The 18,678-nt window shown below is 38.8% G+C and overlaps 1 protein-coding gene across 4 annotated transcripts in view; it reads left to right on the forward strand.

Annotated features, from left to right (window-relative positions):
• Window positions 1-18,678, forward strand: part of CHRM3 (cholinergic receptor muscarinic 3) — a 228,594-nt gene that overhangs the window by 146,205 nt on the left and 63,711 nt on the right. For all 4 annotated transcript variants that reach the window (XM_081188104.1, XM_081188102.1, XM_081188103.1 and 1 more), the window contains one exon: window positions 8,320-8,582. The gene's annotated coding sequence lies outside the window, so the exon portion shown is untranslated. The remainder of the gene's footprint in view (window positions 1-8,319; window positions 8,583-18,678) is intronic.

Below are 18,678 nucleotides of genomic sequence, written 5' to 3' on the forward strand. Positions count from 1 at the left end.
TTAGCACTGCACTGCAATTGTCCTCCCCTTTTAATAACAGTAATAGCATTAATAACTATTTCCTGTTTGTGGATTGTGGCTCAAAGCAATTCTTTCTACTTCTTGACTTCCAATATTTGCAGTTTGTTTCATGCAGAGCTATTTGCAAACTGTTGCCAGATTAGACTTGAAGTAAGCTGATTTTTATCAAGCCACCGGGTAATTCTGACCATTTCATCTGACAGTTTTAGTACTGTACCATGGCAGCTGACCTGTGTAAGTGAAGGATTAGAGTAGCATCAGTATACTGAGAAATATTTTTGGAAGCATTCTTTCAACATGTGCTCATTAAAGGTAAGAGAAAAATCTATTGCCTTTTGTGTTTCAAACAAAAGATTTACCGAGGTCTGTTGGCATTTTCAGTTTTGTTAAAAAAGGAGGCTTTAAAATAATGGGGGGTGTTACATAGCAAAGTTATTACTGTGATGCCCTTCCCATTAACGATTAAGAAAAGTATGAGTATCTGTCATAGGTTTCTTTGGATAAACTACTAGATTACTGCTATTCAGACATTAAATGTGTGTTAAAACAAAACACAATATGTATGCTACATGCTTTCCATTTAGTTTTACAGTGACATTTTTCTTTTAATATCATTGCTGAAAGAGAGCACTGTATTTTCCTTAGGACAGTTAGTGTTTGATTAGGAGTAGATAATCCTCCGTACAAGTCAATAAGCCTGAGAGGGATTTCAGCAGATTGTTATTAACCCAAAATCTTGTCTTTGCCTGTTTTTCCCCTCTCTCTTTGTTTTCCCTTTATTCACTTTTCCTAGTCAGAAATTGTTTCACATTCCAATAAAGAGAGAGACTGCTTTGATTGAAATGGTGTTCTTATTGGACAACTGATTCTGTTTGCCTGGCTTAGTCACATAGAGGAGATAGAGGTAGCTCTATCCATCATCCCCTGGCACCACATTCTGAGAAGCAAAAGAAATTGTGTCAGAATATATTTTTGCATTTATAGAGAGCTGTTTTTGTACTTGATTTTTTTCTTTAAAAACTTCTCCTGGGTGAAATTTAATTTTGAAATCCTTGTTTTTCAGAATAACTGAAATGATAACATTGTAGAATAATGTAATGCCACAGGTTGTAGTTAGTCCCTGTGGGTTACTTTATGCAATTTATCAGAGAACACAGAAGATATAACTTCTGCATATGTTTGGTTTCCTATTTACATTTTGTGCCATAGTTAATAATACAGGATACAAAGTTAAGAATACAGGATACAACTTGCTTTTAGCAAGTATTTCTCTATTGAGGGTGGTGGAAATAACACCTGAAGCAGCCTTTGTTAGATATTCCGGTTTTTTTGTTGTTATGAGCTTAAAAGGTCTGAAACTCAGAGATGAGTAGCAAGAGGTTCAAACCCATTATTCCATCAGCATGCATTAACATTTAGTTTGTATTTTTTCTGTGTTTGTTTGCTTTTACAATTCCATTGCATTATTGTTTAACAGCTGGCTCAAATGTTTATGGGTTGTTTGCCATTTGGAATTAACAGGTTCAATTCATACACTGTTATTGAAATGGAATTTTTTTTAAGAGTTAGGTACACGTAGGTCGAAAGCATGCATGGAGAGCCACATGTGTTTTATGTAGCATATTTGAGTAGTATGGATTACAAGGACAGCAAATACCTTTTGCTTTCCACGTGCAGATTTAATTCACAGTACAAGGGAAAATACCTTACTGCTTGTAGTGCAAGCTGACTTCATTATTTAAAAATCAAAATATGCACACCCTCCCAAATCATTATTTTAGTTTCTAAATGTTTATGTTTTGTATACAACTCCTTTTTCCAAGATGGGAGCAAATAAGGCACATTCTTCTTACTTTGTACATTGTTTAAAATGCAGTATTTGTAATCCTAGAGAGAGATGTCACAGAAGCGATGCAGTTCAATAAAGCAAATGTGGTTTAATTTGGACAACATGCTTGTGTGATTGGGTGTGATTAAAGTATCATTTTCATCCTGTGAAGTTATTGTCTTTTTTTGGAACATCCTCCTATAAGGAAAGCCAGACTGAATATTACTCATCACGACACACCATATGGTTCTTAGTTGGTAGAATTCAAAAGCTGTTCCAGGGAATCTGTTATAGTCACAGCAGGCTAATGCTGTGGCTAACTAGCTGGCTTCTTTAGTGCAGGCATTGTCCTGTTTTTGCTCTCCAGGGGTCTCACTCATCAACTCTGAGTTATTTGCAGTGTTGTTCCCAGCAAAGATGTTCCCCAAACAAATGTGTGCTTGCTATGGTACCACTCATTTGTGAGATTTGATGTGATTATGTGAAGTATATACCATCTGATAATGGTATGATAACGCGTTGAAGTTTCTGCAGTATGTGTGTGTGTATATTAGTATAGTATAGTATAGTATAGTATAGTATAGTATAGTATAGTATAGTATAGTATAGTATAGTATAGTATAGTATTATTACCTTAGCCTTTTATCCAGGGTTGTGCATCTTGCAGTTCCACAAGCAGGGAATTTATTGATCATAGAATTCAACGTCTTGAATATTTCAGGTCCATTTTGTGGTTCTAAGGGAAAGTTTGGATATGTTTTGGGGAAAAACTTGCAAATTATGAGAAGCCGCAGTGGTCACTGGTCACGCAACACTGTTTCTTACCTTTCAGTGATTAGCAGCGTTTTGAACAAGTTTATCTGTATGAACAAGTTTATCTGCTTAACTCAAATAATTAGGCTGCAGGATTCTGCCATACCTAGCACAGACTTTGGATAACTTAAGCATTGTGCAGGACTGTGATTTTTAAAAGATAATTTGATTTGTTTATAACACAATCACTTTTTAATACATTGCAAATCACTCTTACCCCACCCCCAGGCCAGAACTGTACATCATTTTAATCGAAGTTTTACAGTCAGGGTGACAGTGATTTTGTCAAAGCCATCCACTGCAGGGATTTTAATCTAGGTTTGCTTGAACTTGACCTATATAGATTGTGGTGCAGAGAAACTGTGCTGATGCACCTACTTGAACAAGATAGTCATATGCCAAAAAATGGACATTCTAGCTACTATACAAGCCACACAGCATAATTCATAATTTTTCTGTAGTTTGGTACACCTTTTTAAGTATCATAATACTTTTGTAACCTCATAGAGTTGCCTTGTTGTTCTCACATCTTCATTGTTCCTAAGTATCAAGTTAACCTTTAAAAATGTGCTTTTAGGTGAATGTTAGCCTTTATTGTCCTTTTTTTTGGGGGGGGGGGTTCCATGACCAGGGGTTTTTTTTTGAAAGAATGGAGTAGGATCCCAGGAATCATACATCTTCTTTTCCTCTGGTTACTTTTTGTTAAAGTGTAGGCAATAGTCTCCAGCGGAAGCTGCCTAAGGACGGCTTCTGGATTATCAGCATTACTCAGTGCATTACATAATGTCATTTGTGCTCAAATGATTTAGTGAAATGGGTAAAAGAGATGGAAAAGGAAGTCAGGTTGACTCTGAAATAACAGCTGAAGGGAACTCTCAAGTTAGTAATTCTGGTGGTGCTCTAAACTCAGATTATGATTATTATGATTTGTTCACATACTTTTAAAATTTGGTAATGTGTGAATGTTTTGTTTAGTAACTGTAACACTGGAAAACCTTGTTCTTTTTATTGGGCAATGAAATATTTTCCTTTGGAACCATCGCTAAATATCCATATCACAGTCATCTAATTTACTCTGCACAGGCATCTGTCATTGGCTATTTGCATATTGCTGGCAGTAGATAATTTTGGTAGGACTGCCCTAGTGTATGGTAGTCCATTAGTCCATGCTTGTAAGATAGAAACCAGGGCTGTTTAGTGTTTTTAAAATGTGTTTACATCAATATACCACCTCTGAATTCAAGTGGACGATAACCTTTTTAGCCAATTCCAGTCTTGTATAATCACATCAAAGGACTGTAGCATTACCAAGAACTAAATGTTCAAATCTTCATTAGGTTTCAGCAACTGAATTTTTCACATTGAACATGTAAAGTTGGATAATGTTGGCCACCCCGCCCTCTTCTTTATATCGTTACACATGCACTAAGTTGAACACATGGAAGTCAGAAGCCACATGTAGTTCTATTCCCCTTCCACACACTCAGTGTAGCATGTAATGTGCTATTCTTTATTTTGAGAATGGCTGTATGAATGGTTTATAAGGGTTAAGGCAGTCTCTCAACCTGGTCCTAAGCTGTATAGGATCACGTTAACACAAGAGGCACTGGCAGCAGTGATTTGTTGTCCAAATGGATAGGAGCAGGAAACTTATTTCATCTGGCTATCACACAAGTTATTGCTCTTGTATTTCCCATAGTGCACTGATTCTCCCTTCGCCAGAAGTAACAAATGTATTAAATGACCAGGATGGAGTGTGGGGGCAGTGGGGATAAATATGTATGATATGATGCGTTTGAGAAGTAGTTTGATTTGTCTGTAGCACACTTGCCAAAAAGATTGGGCAGTACTTGTATAAGCCCCAGTCTCTTGTCAGAAGAAGAGCTCTAACAATTTGACTGAACTTGTTTGGATAATGAAACCTTGAAATGGTTTTATTGGATTACACAAATACACACCTTTGATCTGAAAGGAGTTCTGTCATGTCCTCAGTGAAATAATCCAAGTTTCCCCCATGAGTGCACAGATAGTATTTCACATTCTGAAAACATTTAATTAATTTCTTTGCCAAAGTATGTAAGCTATGAAAACACTCAATCAGTTGTTGTTGTTGTTTGTTTTCATTGGCTGCAATCACACTGTTGTTTAAGATGAAAGAAGAGATATCATGCATATCTGTAATTAACTAGTCGGTTCAAAGCTACAGGATGAAAAGGATGTTTATCTGTTCTCTGCTAACTACTTACAAATAAAGACACATAATCAACTTAGGATGTATAAACCCAACACAACCATTAACAATGTTTCAAAAGAGGATAGCTGATGTGGCAGCAAGGAAAAAGAAAGCAAATTAGTCATAGAATCCTTTCTGTTTTGAAGATCATATTTAGGTTGTTTTTTTCATTTATACAAGGCAGGTCTTAGTCTTTGTGCCACTGGTCAGATCCAACCTCACAGCTCCCCTCAGCCTGCCTGTCCACATAACACTTTTTCTCCCCACTATTTCCAGGAGGTAGGAGATTCACTCATTTTGATTGTTAAACTGTTCCTATGGATCATGTGAACTAACTAACTAATAGACTTTATTTGTGTAGCCGACAGGCCATAGCATGATCATGTGAACAATGCTCAGAAATTTCAAATTCACAGTAAAGCCCAGTATGGACAAGCCTGATATTCAGATATTTTATGTTCCCTAGACTTCACTGGTTTATTACTAGAATGGTGACAGGTCCATCCCCCCCAGATTGACGTAATAAAAAACTGGCAATTGTCCCTTCTTGCAGTAGAACAGCCATTTTTAAATTGAAAATATTTCAACAGTGCAAGAGAAATTAGACAACTGTCATTAAATTGCAATGCTACATGAGCTGAAACTAATTTATTTTAAGTGAAAATAAACCTGTTTCTCCTTAACCTGGGGCATGTTGAAATTCCCATTGACATCAGTAGATTTGAGATGTTAATAGCATTTGACTCATTTATTATCTTAAATAATGAGCAAAAAAATATATAGCATCTTGATTTTTTGATTTTTTTAAAAAACCAACTAAGCTGTTGAGAACTATGTACTTCTCTTAGCCTTTTTTGGTATCATCCGTACTAGTATTTTTTAAAAAACCCAGTTCATTTTAAAGGGCTTTTGTGCTACTTTCCCCACTACTTATAATAGGTTTTGAACTAAGTATAAAGAGTATTGAAAGGTATGTGCTTTTAAATTGAATCTAAGTTAATCTGTAGCTCCATCTCTGTGGATCAGTGAGTGTCAAAACAGCATGCACTGCCAACTGAAATGAAGAGGCAAACACGGTATGCTATGATTAAAAAGACCACCACTTTACTAAGGAACGTGAAGGATTCTAAGCCAACATGGACAGTGTGGAGGAGAGAGTGAGGCATCAGTGTGAGAGGCAAGGGAGACCTTTGATCTCATTGTAAAACAAATTGTGAGCAGCATTTGGATCTTTGTCAATGATTCAGACACTCAAAGAGTCATAATAACTGGCAAGAGTCTGAAAGCAACCAGGATTGTGCCTTTCTTACATTATTTGCATTGTGTTACTAGCTTTTTTTAAAAAAGGAAGATGTATTCTCACTAAACAAATGCACCACATAATGAAGGCCAGCCAGCTTTTTTTTCTGACTTTCAGTTCTATCCCAGGTTTAGCATTACAATGTGTATTACGGCTTCTTAGTTCTTCACAACTCAATGTGGTATTGCCATTTATATTGACATATTAAAAAGACCTCTAAAATTTGAAAAACAGAGTTCCAAAGCAATCTACTGAGTTCATGAATGAATAGGGATTTGAACCTACATTGTCTAAATTTTATGCTCTATCCATGAATACATTTTTTTTTAAAAAAAAATGGAAGCTCTGTTGGCTTACAATAATTTCCAAGTAATAAAATTGTTTCGTATGTAATATGCTTCTTGAAAAAATGTGTTTCTTCAAATGTTTGGATCCTTCATTAAAAAATGATGGTTTTAAGATACTTGATATTTTGCCCTTTTAATGTAAAACATTGAGATGGATTTCGGCAGCATGCAAAGACTCTCGCTTAAATGTTCAGAATAACTTTTTGTTGTTGTTTAGTCGTTTAGTCGTGTCCGACTCTTTGTGACCCCATGGACCAGAGCACTCCAGGCACTCCTGTCTTCCACTGCCTCCCACAGTTTGGTCAGACTCATGTTTGTAGCTTCGAGAACACTGTCCAACCATCTCGTCCTCTGTTGTCCCCTTCTCCTTGTGCCCTCCATCTTTCCCAACATCAGGGTCTTTTCCAGGGAGTCTTCTCTTCTCATGAGGTGGCCAAAGTATTGGAGCCTCAGCTTCACGATCTGTCCTTCCAGTGAGCACTCAGGGCTGATTTCCTTAAGAATGGATATGTTTGATCTTCTTGAAGTCCATGGGACTCTCAAGAGTCCCCTCCAGCACCATAATTCAAAAGCATCAATTCTTCGGCAATCAGCCTTCTTTATGGTCCAGCTCTCACTTCCATACATCACTACTGGGAAAACCATGGCTTTAACTATACGGACCTTTGTTGGGAAGGTGATGTCTCTGCTTTTTAAGATGCTGTCTATGTTTGCCATCACCTTTCTCCCAAGGAGCAGGCGTCTTTTAATTTTGTGACTGCTGTCACCATCTGCAGTGATCATGGAGCCCAAGAAAGTAAAATCTCTTACTGCCTCCATTTCCTCCCCTTCTATTTGCCAGGAGGTGATGGGGCCAGTGGCCATGATCTTCTTTTTTTTTGATGTTGAGCTAACTTTTTGTTAGACATATCTAATTTGCAATCCCTTGTTTACATTCCATTCAAATAAATAAAAGTCAGTACTGGAGCATTTCTGATACTTTTGTTCTCCCACAACTATTAAAATGCAAAGAAATCATTGGGGGGGGGAGGTGGAAGAGTAAGCATTTGCTTGTACCAGTCTACTTTTAATATGTATTGCAGGGCTCCTCAACATGGTGGCCTCCAGATATTGTTGGATTATAAATCTCACCATCCCTGACCTTTGGCTGTCCTTGCTGGGACTGATGAGAGCTGTACTTCCTGATGCATTGAATTAAGAGTGTTAAAAATGACTTGTGCAGTGTTAAGATCCTTTTATAAAAAGTCATTGAGAAACTTAGTTATGAATAATTGTGCTTTTGGAAGAACTGCTGCTATCAGGGGGTGGGAATCAGTTGATTCATCTTCCTTTATGATAATAGTAATTAGATGCAATAAAATGATACAATTCCAGTATTTCCAAGTTTGGAACACAGCAGTTAGTTTTCCAGATATACGCCTCTGTTGGGGAAAAGCCATCCAAAGTCTTAGAATCGGGTATGGGTAATGGGGAACTGCAAAACAGTTGTTGGAATAAAAGGTTTTTATTAAAAGCTTCCTAAAAACGGCATCATATTCCTTTGGCAGGGTTTCCAACTTATTTTGAAAGATTAGTAAGTATGTATTATTCCGCTTGAATGATTCACTTCAGACAGTATCTGAAGACCACTCTGAACTTTTGCTTCCCTGAATATTCAAGTGTTTTTTACAGTCAAAGCGTCATTGAACTTTTTAAAAGTACAATATAAATGGCTTTTTCTCTTTTCTGTATTATTCTCATCCCTGAAATGCCCTTTTATTTGTATTATTTTCTCCAGATCCTCCCCGTGATCCATGGCTTGAAAGAAAATGTCTGGGACCATCGCCAGTCGCTCCAATCTCCTGCCTCTTGCACTCTGCTGAACTCTAAATTGGTGCCATGTTTTGTGGTACATCGTTATGGTATGGAATGTGTCATGAGGTGTTCATCACTTGGATTAGTTGCCACACTTCTGCCTCTGTCAAAGAGAAGTGCAGAGGCCTAAGGTGGATACGACAGGATTGACTGACTGAATACAGCACCCTGGACTTATTCTCAAAGGTAGGGTCACTTTAGACAACTTTAAACAATGGAAATATGTCTGTAAAATGTTATCACTTGTGTCAGGATCAGATAGTGAGACAATGTCTTTCTCATATTCTATAGGGATTTTGCACCCATTTAAAGAGTTAGCATATGAAATATAGAGATGGATTATTGTGAGATACAAGCATTTTTGGAGCCTTGCCTAAGAAAATAATTGAGAATGGTGGCAGGGAAATGTATCAATATATGCATTTTCATATAGTTAAGATTGTCACCGTAACTGTATTTATGCTATCATTTAGGGGCAAATAAGGCAAAAAGAAGCAATGGGAATTTAATTTTTTTTAAGCAAATAACACCATTCAATCTTCTGTTTTGAATTAATCCACTTAGCACTTTAAACAGAATTAGAAACAATTATTTAGTATTGTGTTAAATGTGTTCCGGCATATTGAAATGCATGATGAAGGGTAGCATTGGAAAGATTCTGCACCCAACCGTAATTTCCAGGGCTGGAAATGTAAAGTTTTTCAATAAATGTCAAGCATTTTATTCCCTGCTGCTGAATTGTCTTTAAATTTGTTTCCCTTAGATGTTCATACCACAATTAAATTAATTTAGATTAGCCAGATAACTATCAGGATATTCTGTGACATTCTGTAGGAATGTATGCAAGGAATTCAGGCTCAGGCAGTAAACCAGGTAGACATATTTTAATAGTTTAGTCAGTATTTGAGTTGCAGGGTGGTAAACATTTTCTTGGACACATTCTCATACATGAAAAATTGATTTGTGAATTTGATGTGGTCTTATCCTTTTAAAAGTATGCAGTTCAATGCGTGCTAGGATTTACAGACAAGTATTACTGTTGGGTTTGTATTCCACATGCTTCCTGCAGAGTGCAACAAAAAACTCAATAGATCCTAAATGACTGTAGATAAATTTCATTAGTAACAGTCTTCTAGAGTAAACATACATCTAGGCTATGATGGACAAAAACCATAATGCTTTCAGATACGTGTTTTCAGTTATGTCTGTGCAGTCGTGAGTCCTTGATTTCACTTGGCACTGACTACTCCATTGATTTCATTGTGTCAAAAAGAATACTGTTCATTGTCATATTTTTGAGTCATTTGCCTTCTATGGCAGACTGATGTGTGTCATAAAATACTACTCTTTTCATTGCTGAGGAAACTTCTAAGTACAGTGGTACCTCGGGTTAAGTACTTAATTTGTTCCGGAGGTCCGTTATTAACCTGAAACTGTTCTTAACCTGAAGCACCACTTTAGCTAATGAGGCCTCCTGCTGCCGCTGCGCCGCCAGAGCACAATTTCTGTTCTCATCCTGAAGCAAAGCTCTTAACCTGAAGCACTATTTCTGTAACCTGAATCATATGTAACCTGAAGCGTATGTAACCTGAGGTACCACTGTAATGAAGTTGTTCACATGCTGTTCTTCAGGACACCTACTTGTCTCATTCCTTGACCAAGAAGTCTCTCCCCACTGCCCAAATGAAACAAGGTAGCTTTAATTCACTGGTCTTTCCTCAACAGCTGGAACTTTTAAGGAGTTGACTATTTATGTCAGATGTCCTTGAACATCAGTCTCAAACTCAGTTTATATGATATATTTAGTGTTCTAATATTTTATAGATAACAATGTGAGGGTGAAGAAGAAGAAGAAGAAGCTGATTTGTTTTGAGTCAGACCATGGGTCCTTTTCAGCCCAATATTGTCTGTTTCAACTGGAAGCAGATCACTGAAGTTTCAGAGAGACTTTCATAGTCTCACTACCCACGATGCTTTTAATTTGAAAATGCCAGGTGTTGAACCTGGGTCAATTGTATGCAAAACATTTGCTGTGACAGTGAGCTTTGCTCCTCCATAGTATCATTTAGATGGCTGGTTATATAGTATCATGCTTCACTATGAGGGTTTAGATTAGATGAATTCCCTACCTGGGATGAACCTGAAGGGTGGTTCTAGCCACTACCTTGACAGATTCATTCAGTATATCATTTGACAGGCCCTGAAGTCTTCAAATTGCCTTGCCTTGCCTTTCTTTCTTTTTTCCTTTTTAAAAAGCTTATTGTCACAGAGACACACAATATGATGTGTATTAGTGCAATGTAGGTATTAATGAGTTTAAAACAAACTAGCTGTTAAACGAATGATCATGCAGTTCTTGGTCATTAATGGAGGTTGTTATTTATGGATTTGGAAACAGATGCTAACTGACAAACTAAACAGTGGTTATGAACTGGGACTTACTGGGTTAGGAAGTGATCTAGGCTTCCAAGTTTATGCCTTTAATCATTGGATCAATGTTTCTCCTTGTGTAATTATAAATGTAACAGTTTTCTGGCAGGGTCAATACATTCTGAAAAATAAACCTTAAGTGTCATGGCCAATACTTCACATGGCTATAGCTAATACTTAACTGTGCAGAAGATTTTAGCACTACTTGTTTGTCTGACTGCATAATCACTATTTTTTTGGTGTGGGTCATTCCACTATTTCTGACTTTAGGTCGATCATCAATGTGGCAGTTTCTTTATTCCTCTCTGAATGTGTGAATTATTCAATCAGTTATGATTTTGTATTTTACCTATTCAATTCCAGCAGGCAATATTTTCTCTGTAGTCTAGTTGGCAATCCTTCTGGACTTCAAGATGAAATGTTTTGACAGGCAATTCCCTGCTGTTTATCCAATTTGTACATTATAGATTAGTTGCTTTTCCCATTGACTGAAATTGGGTAGAATAAATCATGTGCTTAACTCTACCATTAATCAATGGCTTAAAAATTGGTTAACTTTGGCAGGATTGGCACCCTCAATTGTAATTGTTTACTTAAATGTAAGATCCCCCCCCTTTGCCTAAGGAGATTGTGTCACGTGGCAACTATAGAACTGAGATTTTGCTGGATAAAAGCAGTTCTCCTTGCAGGGCCGACTCAAAACATTTTGGCACCTGAGGCAAATCACAAAATGGCTTTTCCCAAGAAGGAGTGAGTGAAGAACTACATCAGGAACAAGGAGGGCAGTAAAGATCTACAAAGGGATCTGCTGCCCCTGTGGATCTGGTTGCCTGATGTGCTTTCCTCATCTTGCCTCATGGTTGGGCTGGCCATGTCTCCTTGAATATGTGAGTTCATTAATAGGCACCTAGGCATTAGTGTTAAGAATAGGAGAAGGGCTATAGCTTGGTGGTGAGGGCATGTTTTACAGACAAAACGTTCAAATTTCAGTCCCTGACATCTCCAGATAAGGGGAAAACTGGGGAAAACTCTCTGAAACCCCCTGGAAAATTACTGTCAGTCAATTCAGATAATACTGAGCTAGATGGTGACAGCTTCCTATGTTGATTCTGTCCAAATGAAATACCAATGTCAAGTTAGCCGAGTCTAGTGCAGGATGACAACATTACTTAATTGAGAGACCTTATTTATTGCCATCTTTGAGAACTGATATTCTGGTGCTATTATGATCTTTTTTTGATTCTACAGCAGTCAGACACAACCATGAATATATAGTCTGATTTGAAAATGGCAGTATTTAGTTCTGAACATGTGGAATTGCAACCTGATTGGTGCATAGTGAATCCGACAAACTTTTTCTGTAGCTGTAATGCTAGATAGCAAACGACTTTAAAACTTGTATATATTGAAAATAATCGGACACATATAGCGATGTTTATTACTTTTAGAGGATGTTACTCTGAACATAACTGAAATGCACCAGTTTTTACCTACTTTTTAACAGTCTTCCATCCAACAAATGATGTAAGAAATGTGCAGGAAAATGTTCTTTGGGGTTTTTTGGCTCTAGATAACAAAGATGCCAACTCACAATTTACCGTATTTTTCGCCCTATAGGACGCACTGGCCCACCTAGTTTTTTGGGGGGGAAATCAAGGGAAAAATTTTTATTCCCCCCCCCAGGTTTGCGCAACCATCCCCAAGCTAGAAGAGGGAGACAGAGCGCTCCGTCTCCCTCTTCTGCCTTCAGGGACAGCTTGCCCCGCTGTCCCCCGAGTTTGTGGGGCTGGCGGGGGGAGAAGCAAGATTGCTTCTCCCCCCTCCCCCGCCAGCCTCCAGATCAGGTCGGGGAATAGCGGGGTGGCGGCGCTCCGCCACCCCCTATCCCCCGAGCTTGTGGGGCTGGCGGGGGGGGAGCAAGCTTGCTTCTCCCCCCCCGCCAGCCTCCAGATCAGGTCGGGGAATAGCGGGGTGGCGGCGCTCCGCCACCCCCCTATCCCCCGAGCTTGTGGGGCTGCAGGCTGCTGCCCACAAGCCTTGCGAGCCCGCGGGACATCCCTCCGGGCTTGCAAGACTTGCAGATAGCTTCCTGAAGCCTGGAGAGCGAGAGGGGTCGGTGCGCACCGACCCCTCTTGCTCTCCAGGCTTCAGCGAAAGCCTGCATTCGCCCCATAGGACGCACACACATTTCCCCTTCATTTTTGGAGGGGAAAAAGTGCGTCCTATAGGGCGAAAAATACGGTATACAAATAATACTATTCAGCCTTATTTCCATAATGGAATAGAGTCTTAAAGAAATTCTAGTAATAACGCCCAATTACTTTGTGCCGTTTGAATCAGCATCAAAAATATTTGCCTTGTGCTTGCAACTCATGACTGTTTTGGCAAACTATTCCGCTATGTCTGTCCTATGAAAGTTGCTCCCTTAGAAGGTAGGAGGGAAGGGAGAAGAACAAATAGGAATAAAGCAGTATGCTTTGCTATCTGGTCTGAACAACACTGGATTGCTTTGCCTGAGGGGGAGGGGTGTAGTTTATTTTAATGTGTTTGGCCTAAAGTTCCTTGGAGCTGTAGTGGGACGGCGATGGGGAAAAATACTTTCAGAATAATTTTCCATTACCCTAATGGCCAACATATTAAATTGATTGTTACAGAATAGCTTTGGAATGAAAAATGTTTTGTGCTGAAAAGTTAGGGACCTATATCTGTTCATTCCTGCCTGCGGATGTCATTAAGATCTCAAGTGAGCCAAACAGACTGGCAAACATGTCTTCAGTCACAGCAGACTGGCAGCTGTGGGAGAACAAGATTGTGGAGGGTCACAGACATTGTTGTACAGTGCATGTTAGTTTTAAGTGATTACACCTCATGACAAATGTATAATTTTTGTAGTGTTTGGCAGTCTTAAACTCTTTGGGATGCTTATGAGACATGCTAATTGCAATGCTCAGAGATCTCTTGCTGGTATCATTTTGTAGCTTTAGGTCATATTGTGTTGTCAGTGAAAGGGTTAGGGAAGCATGAATGAGCACACTGAGATACTTTGCAATTAAAGAAAAGAACTGGTGTGTATGCAGAGTACGTGTTTTCCTTACGTAAGCTGCTGCTTTCAGAGCACATTCCTTGGATACATGCAGTACCATGATTTTGCTCATTCTGTACCACAGAATGCATGTTTTTATAATCTGAAAAGGTAATTAAACAATCTTTTGCATTGATTCTAAGTGTATAAATGAATTTGCACTTCTTACATGAAAAGGCAGTGTTCAAGAAACATGCACACTCCTAAGGCCTTGTTAGGTAGGTGGAGCTTTGAAGGAAACAGCTCAGAGCATGCTCAGAACAGATGCATGATTCTGATACAGGTTAAGGTTACCACATGTGAAGCAGTCCTGACCCCAGCCTAATTCGCTACAGTAGCTGTGATGGAAAGCCCTGATGACAACAGATGGCGATGGAGCCTTCCTAGTAGAGCTGAATTTCAGGCAGTTCGATCAGGCACATGGCAGGGACCTCTTCGCCATAGCTATACTTTTGGATTAGGATTGGCTGTCTGGTGCAGCGCTGATTAGCCAGAGGGAAAGAAATAGATTGACAGAAATGTTTGCAGGGCTTCTCTCAGTTCAAACAGAAGTATAAGATGTGTATGGGAGATGGAAGAGTACATAGCTTTGAGATTTGGAGAGGAAACTCTTTAAAAAATTGCTTGACATTCTCATTGTGTGCACTGTGCTCCAGTAGTCCTAGTGGACCAGCCTCCACTGGATATAGATTTGTCAAACCCATAGATGGGACCAACTGATTTACAATGATTTGTTTATTAATTCCATGAAACACTTGCAGTGAAATATTATACTAAGCTGTTTCTAGATTTTATCCCTTTGCAGTAAACTTCAATAATTAATTATTGCTTTGCAGCTTAAGTCTCAGCTACTGCTGTAAGTTGGCAAAACTCCTTCTACTTGTTTAACATAAATATTCTTTTTGATTGGAAGTTAACATTTTCATAAATGGAATAGTCCCTACTGTGTGATACCAATTATAGAAAAAGAAGCATGTGTGGTTGGAGGGTAAAATCTGATGGAAATTTGTACCTGGGTAGTGATTTTCCCTGTTTGCTCCAAATACTTTTCCCTTCCATGTTTTATATTGTACACTGAAGGATGCCGGTAATGTCATTGAATCATATAGCTTCTGTATTTACTATAGAAAAGATTTTGTGCTTGATTAATTATAATGAAAAGTAAACCTTTTATAAGTAGCTTAAATAATAATAAAGAATCACCAGCTTTTAAAAGATTGCTGATACTCAGAACCACAACCAGTTATATCTTACTATCATTTGCATCTGTTTATATTTCGACACCGGCTAAATCATTGTCTTAGAGTAGTGTCTTCCTCCCTGCCTTCCTCCCTGTCCTTACTGCCACCATCCCAGCCTCCGTTCTCACAAATTTCACATTGTCAAAATACAAATCTGCTTTGCCCTTCAACAAGCTTCCTTTACCAAGCTGACACCCACTAGCTGGCCTCCAAAGGTCAGCCCTATAAGGACTGAAAGGTAGTAATCCTGTAGGGAGGCACCGGTCCCACACGAGATCTAACAGTTGGGGAAAGTCCAGAGACTGATACAGAATTTCTCAGAGGGTTACACGAATGCCTCAGTGCAATTGCAGAGTGCACATATGGTGTCATACATTGCAGTGACTCTTCTTTGACAGCATCTGAAGCCAGTGAATGAACTCAGTTGGGACTTTGGGGTAGAGATGCTTTTGACGATCCTATAAAGATCTTGATTGAGAAATGTGGTGTAGTATAGCTTTCTGTAGTGGTACACAAAGCATATCAGGCTGAATTGTTTGATATTAACCTATTATAGTATGAGGACTTATTTGTGATGTAAGAAATCTAAACCAGAAGTTTTGACTGTCACCGAATAAAACAATTTGATTTGGGTTATAATACATGCATATCTGTATCTGCTGCCACAGTTCTGTTTGCTCTTAACTTTGGACTTTAGTTGTCATATTTTTAAAAATCCAAAATAAGCCTCCTTTCTACTCTCCTAAAAGATTTTTTTTAAAGAAAATGAAGCAATAATGTTTTTATAATGCACAACTAACTGGGGGGGGGGGCACACTATATCTAGGTTCCAGCCACTTACTCCAAAATTTAGCCAAGTTAATTGGCTTGCTCATCTACATGTTCCAAAGATTGCAATCTTTTCTTACACCCTGGTCACTGATCTAAAATTATTGGTAAGATTCCATTTGTCTTTTCCTCACTTACAGAGTCACTGTCTAGAGTACCTAATATTCCAAGGATTCTTGATGATTCTTGTGACATGTTCCTTTTGTATGATTTCAAGTCCATTCCCACTGCTAATTGCACTGTTTAGTAGAATAAAATACATGTTAAATGTTGTGTGATGTTACTCTCATTGAAGATGTGCATACCCTGGCTAAAATGCCATCGTATAGTCAGGGAAAGAATGCTGTCATATTGCAGTTATATTTATCCTGGCACATAGCATAGAGCAGTCAGAGACACTGCTATTCTCAGTGCTTGATTTTCCACTTGCTGTTTTGACAGTGAGCCTAGTCATGGTTTCCTATGTTTGTGAGTCTTTGTTCTTATTTATTTTTCAGAACTGTATAGTAATCACAAACTTCCTTGTAAAGTTTTGTCAGGCGTTCCTCTTGTGGTGTTATTTTTAAAGAAGCCCTAATTAATGAAAAGTGTGCATAGTATGTAGAAAATAGGCTCTTTACGATATCTATCAACTCTCCCTGCATTTGCCCCTGTATCTATATTGTCATTTTTATCCTTCTGTTAGTTTTGCAACCATTTTGTCATTGATAAATGCAGGGGAAAGTCCAAATGGCCAAATCCTGTCTAAGAAAATGTGTTTACAAGATCTGCAGCAGAACACTAGATTTTTGTGACTTGTTCACCAGAAGACAAATTGTTCAGGATATATCTATAGCCAATATTGCTTAGAAATGTGAGAATTATTTTTGAGTTTTGTTTGTTGGAAATGCAACAACGTGTATTGAACATTTTATAATGAATCTTTACTTACATCAGCTTTCCCCATTTCTCCCTCATTTTGCTTTGTCCTATTTGTATCCAATTGTCCAAATACATGATCATCTAAAGCTGTCCCAGTAGAATGTTATTACTTAGAATATCCCTAGTTTCTTACTGGGGAAAACTCCCCTTGAATCCCAAACTATCCCCTCAATTAGACATTAAATGGGGAAAGTACAAAATCGTGCATATCACTTCTTAAATAGCATGTATATTATGACAAACATGTTATTAGTCACATGCATCTTCCAGGTTGTGTTCTAGGAGCCCAGGAACTAACATTATTGCTTTCAGGTTTGGCTATCACAGCATCAGCACTTCAGAAACACACTAGATATAGTGATTTCCATAAAAACTTTGGCTGCAATTCTGAACTAACTGGGATCTTGTCCCATTGAACTCAATATGATTTACTTTTGAATAGAAATGTATAGGGATTGCAGATTTAGTTCTATTATACCTTTGCACAGAACACGATAAGGGCACTCCAGGTCATACTAGAAAAATCCAGAGAGTCTATTAAGCTATAAGCCTCTTACAGGTCATATAGGAATATTGAAAATATGACTGTAGATAGCAAAAAGGGCAGTTGATCACAGATTGTTTTCAGTGAGCAAGCTGAGCCAGCCCAAGACATTTTGTTGCCTGAGTTGCAGGATACAATGGTGTCCTGCCTCACAACTGCATGCAGAATGATGGAGTGGCAAATTGATTTTTCTTTAGTACTGACATTGGGGCAACATCTGCCACCACACCTGGGAGCAACAGGCTAGCTAGCCCAAGAGGTATAGAACAGGCTAGTGCAGAATACTCAGAGAAAATGGTGAGGGCATTGTGCCAGCTACCACCTGAGGCAATTGTCTCACTTTGCCTAATGATAGGGCCAGCCCTACAACAACATGGTAGAAATTTTTTTAACAGGCATACTACCCAAATGAAAGCATGTATAAACAATGGAAAGTGAAGTTTCCTGGGCATACCTTTTGTACCACAGGTATGTAATTTGCTCTCACCCCTCCCAAGAGGTGGGGGGGGGGTTTGCTACACTGCAAGGGTTTACCTGGCCAGGTGCCACCCACCTTGCTGCAGGACAATGGGCTGCCGGCTGGGAGTGGGGTGAGGGCCAGGAAAAAGGCTGGTGCTCTCCATCCCAGACTCACTTGGTTTTCCTTCCAGATTCACCCACCCAACCCTCCCTAAAATATAGCATGGTCTTCTTTTGCAGGCTAACCTCTTGCTTTCTAGGTCAGCGGGCGCTGCTATGGTCGTAAGATGGTTGCTGCATTCAGAACCGGGAAGGAATTTCCCTGCATTGGCAGGTTTTGCTTTCCCCGTAGCAATTTGTCACAACTTTGGTCAGTATCCTATAGTCTATCTTCGAGATGGGGGGTGACATCTTCATGTACCCTACGCGGCAGTGTTTGCAGGGCCTGTTAAAGGGTGGATTGCGGGTCACTGGCCTTAGAGCGGCAGCATATAGGTCAAACTCCCAGCTTTTGGTGATACCCATACATTGTTGTCATGTCTCATTTCGGGGGGGGGGGGCGTAGGCTCCGGGTACAGGGTTTAGCGCGTGGGCTTGCAATAAATATTGACTACTATAGATGTTCAATTAATATGCTTATGTGTGTTTTGCCTTTATATTATGCTTTTTGGAATTGATTTGATTTTAAAAGCAAAAACTTCAAGAATTAAATATTAAATGTAAACACAAAAGAGTAGGGTGCATCTGCTTACATTAGGAATTATTGTTTGGTTATTG

Source organism: Podarcis bocagei, assembly GCF_964188305.1.
Source record: "Podarcis bocagei genome assembly, chromosome: 3".
Taxonomy (NCBI): Eukaryota; Metazoa; Chordata; class Lepidosauria; order Squamata; family Lacertidae; genus Podarcis; species Podarcis bocagei.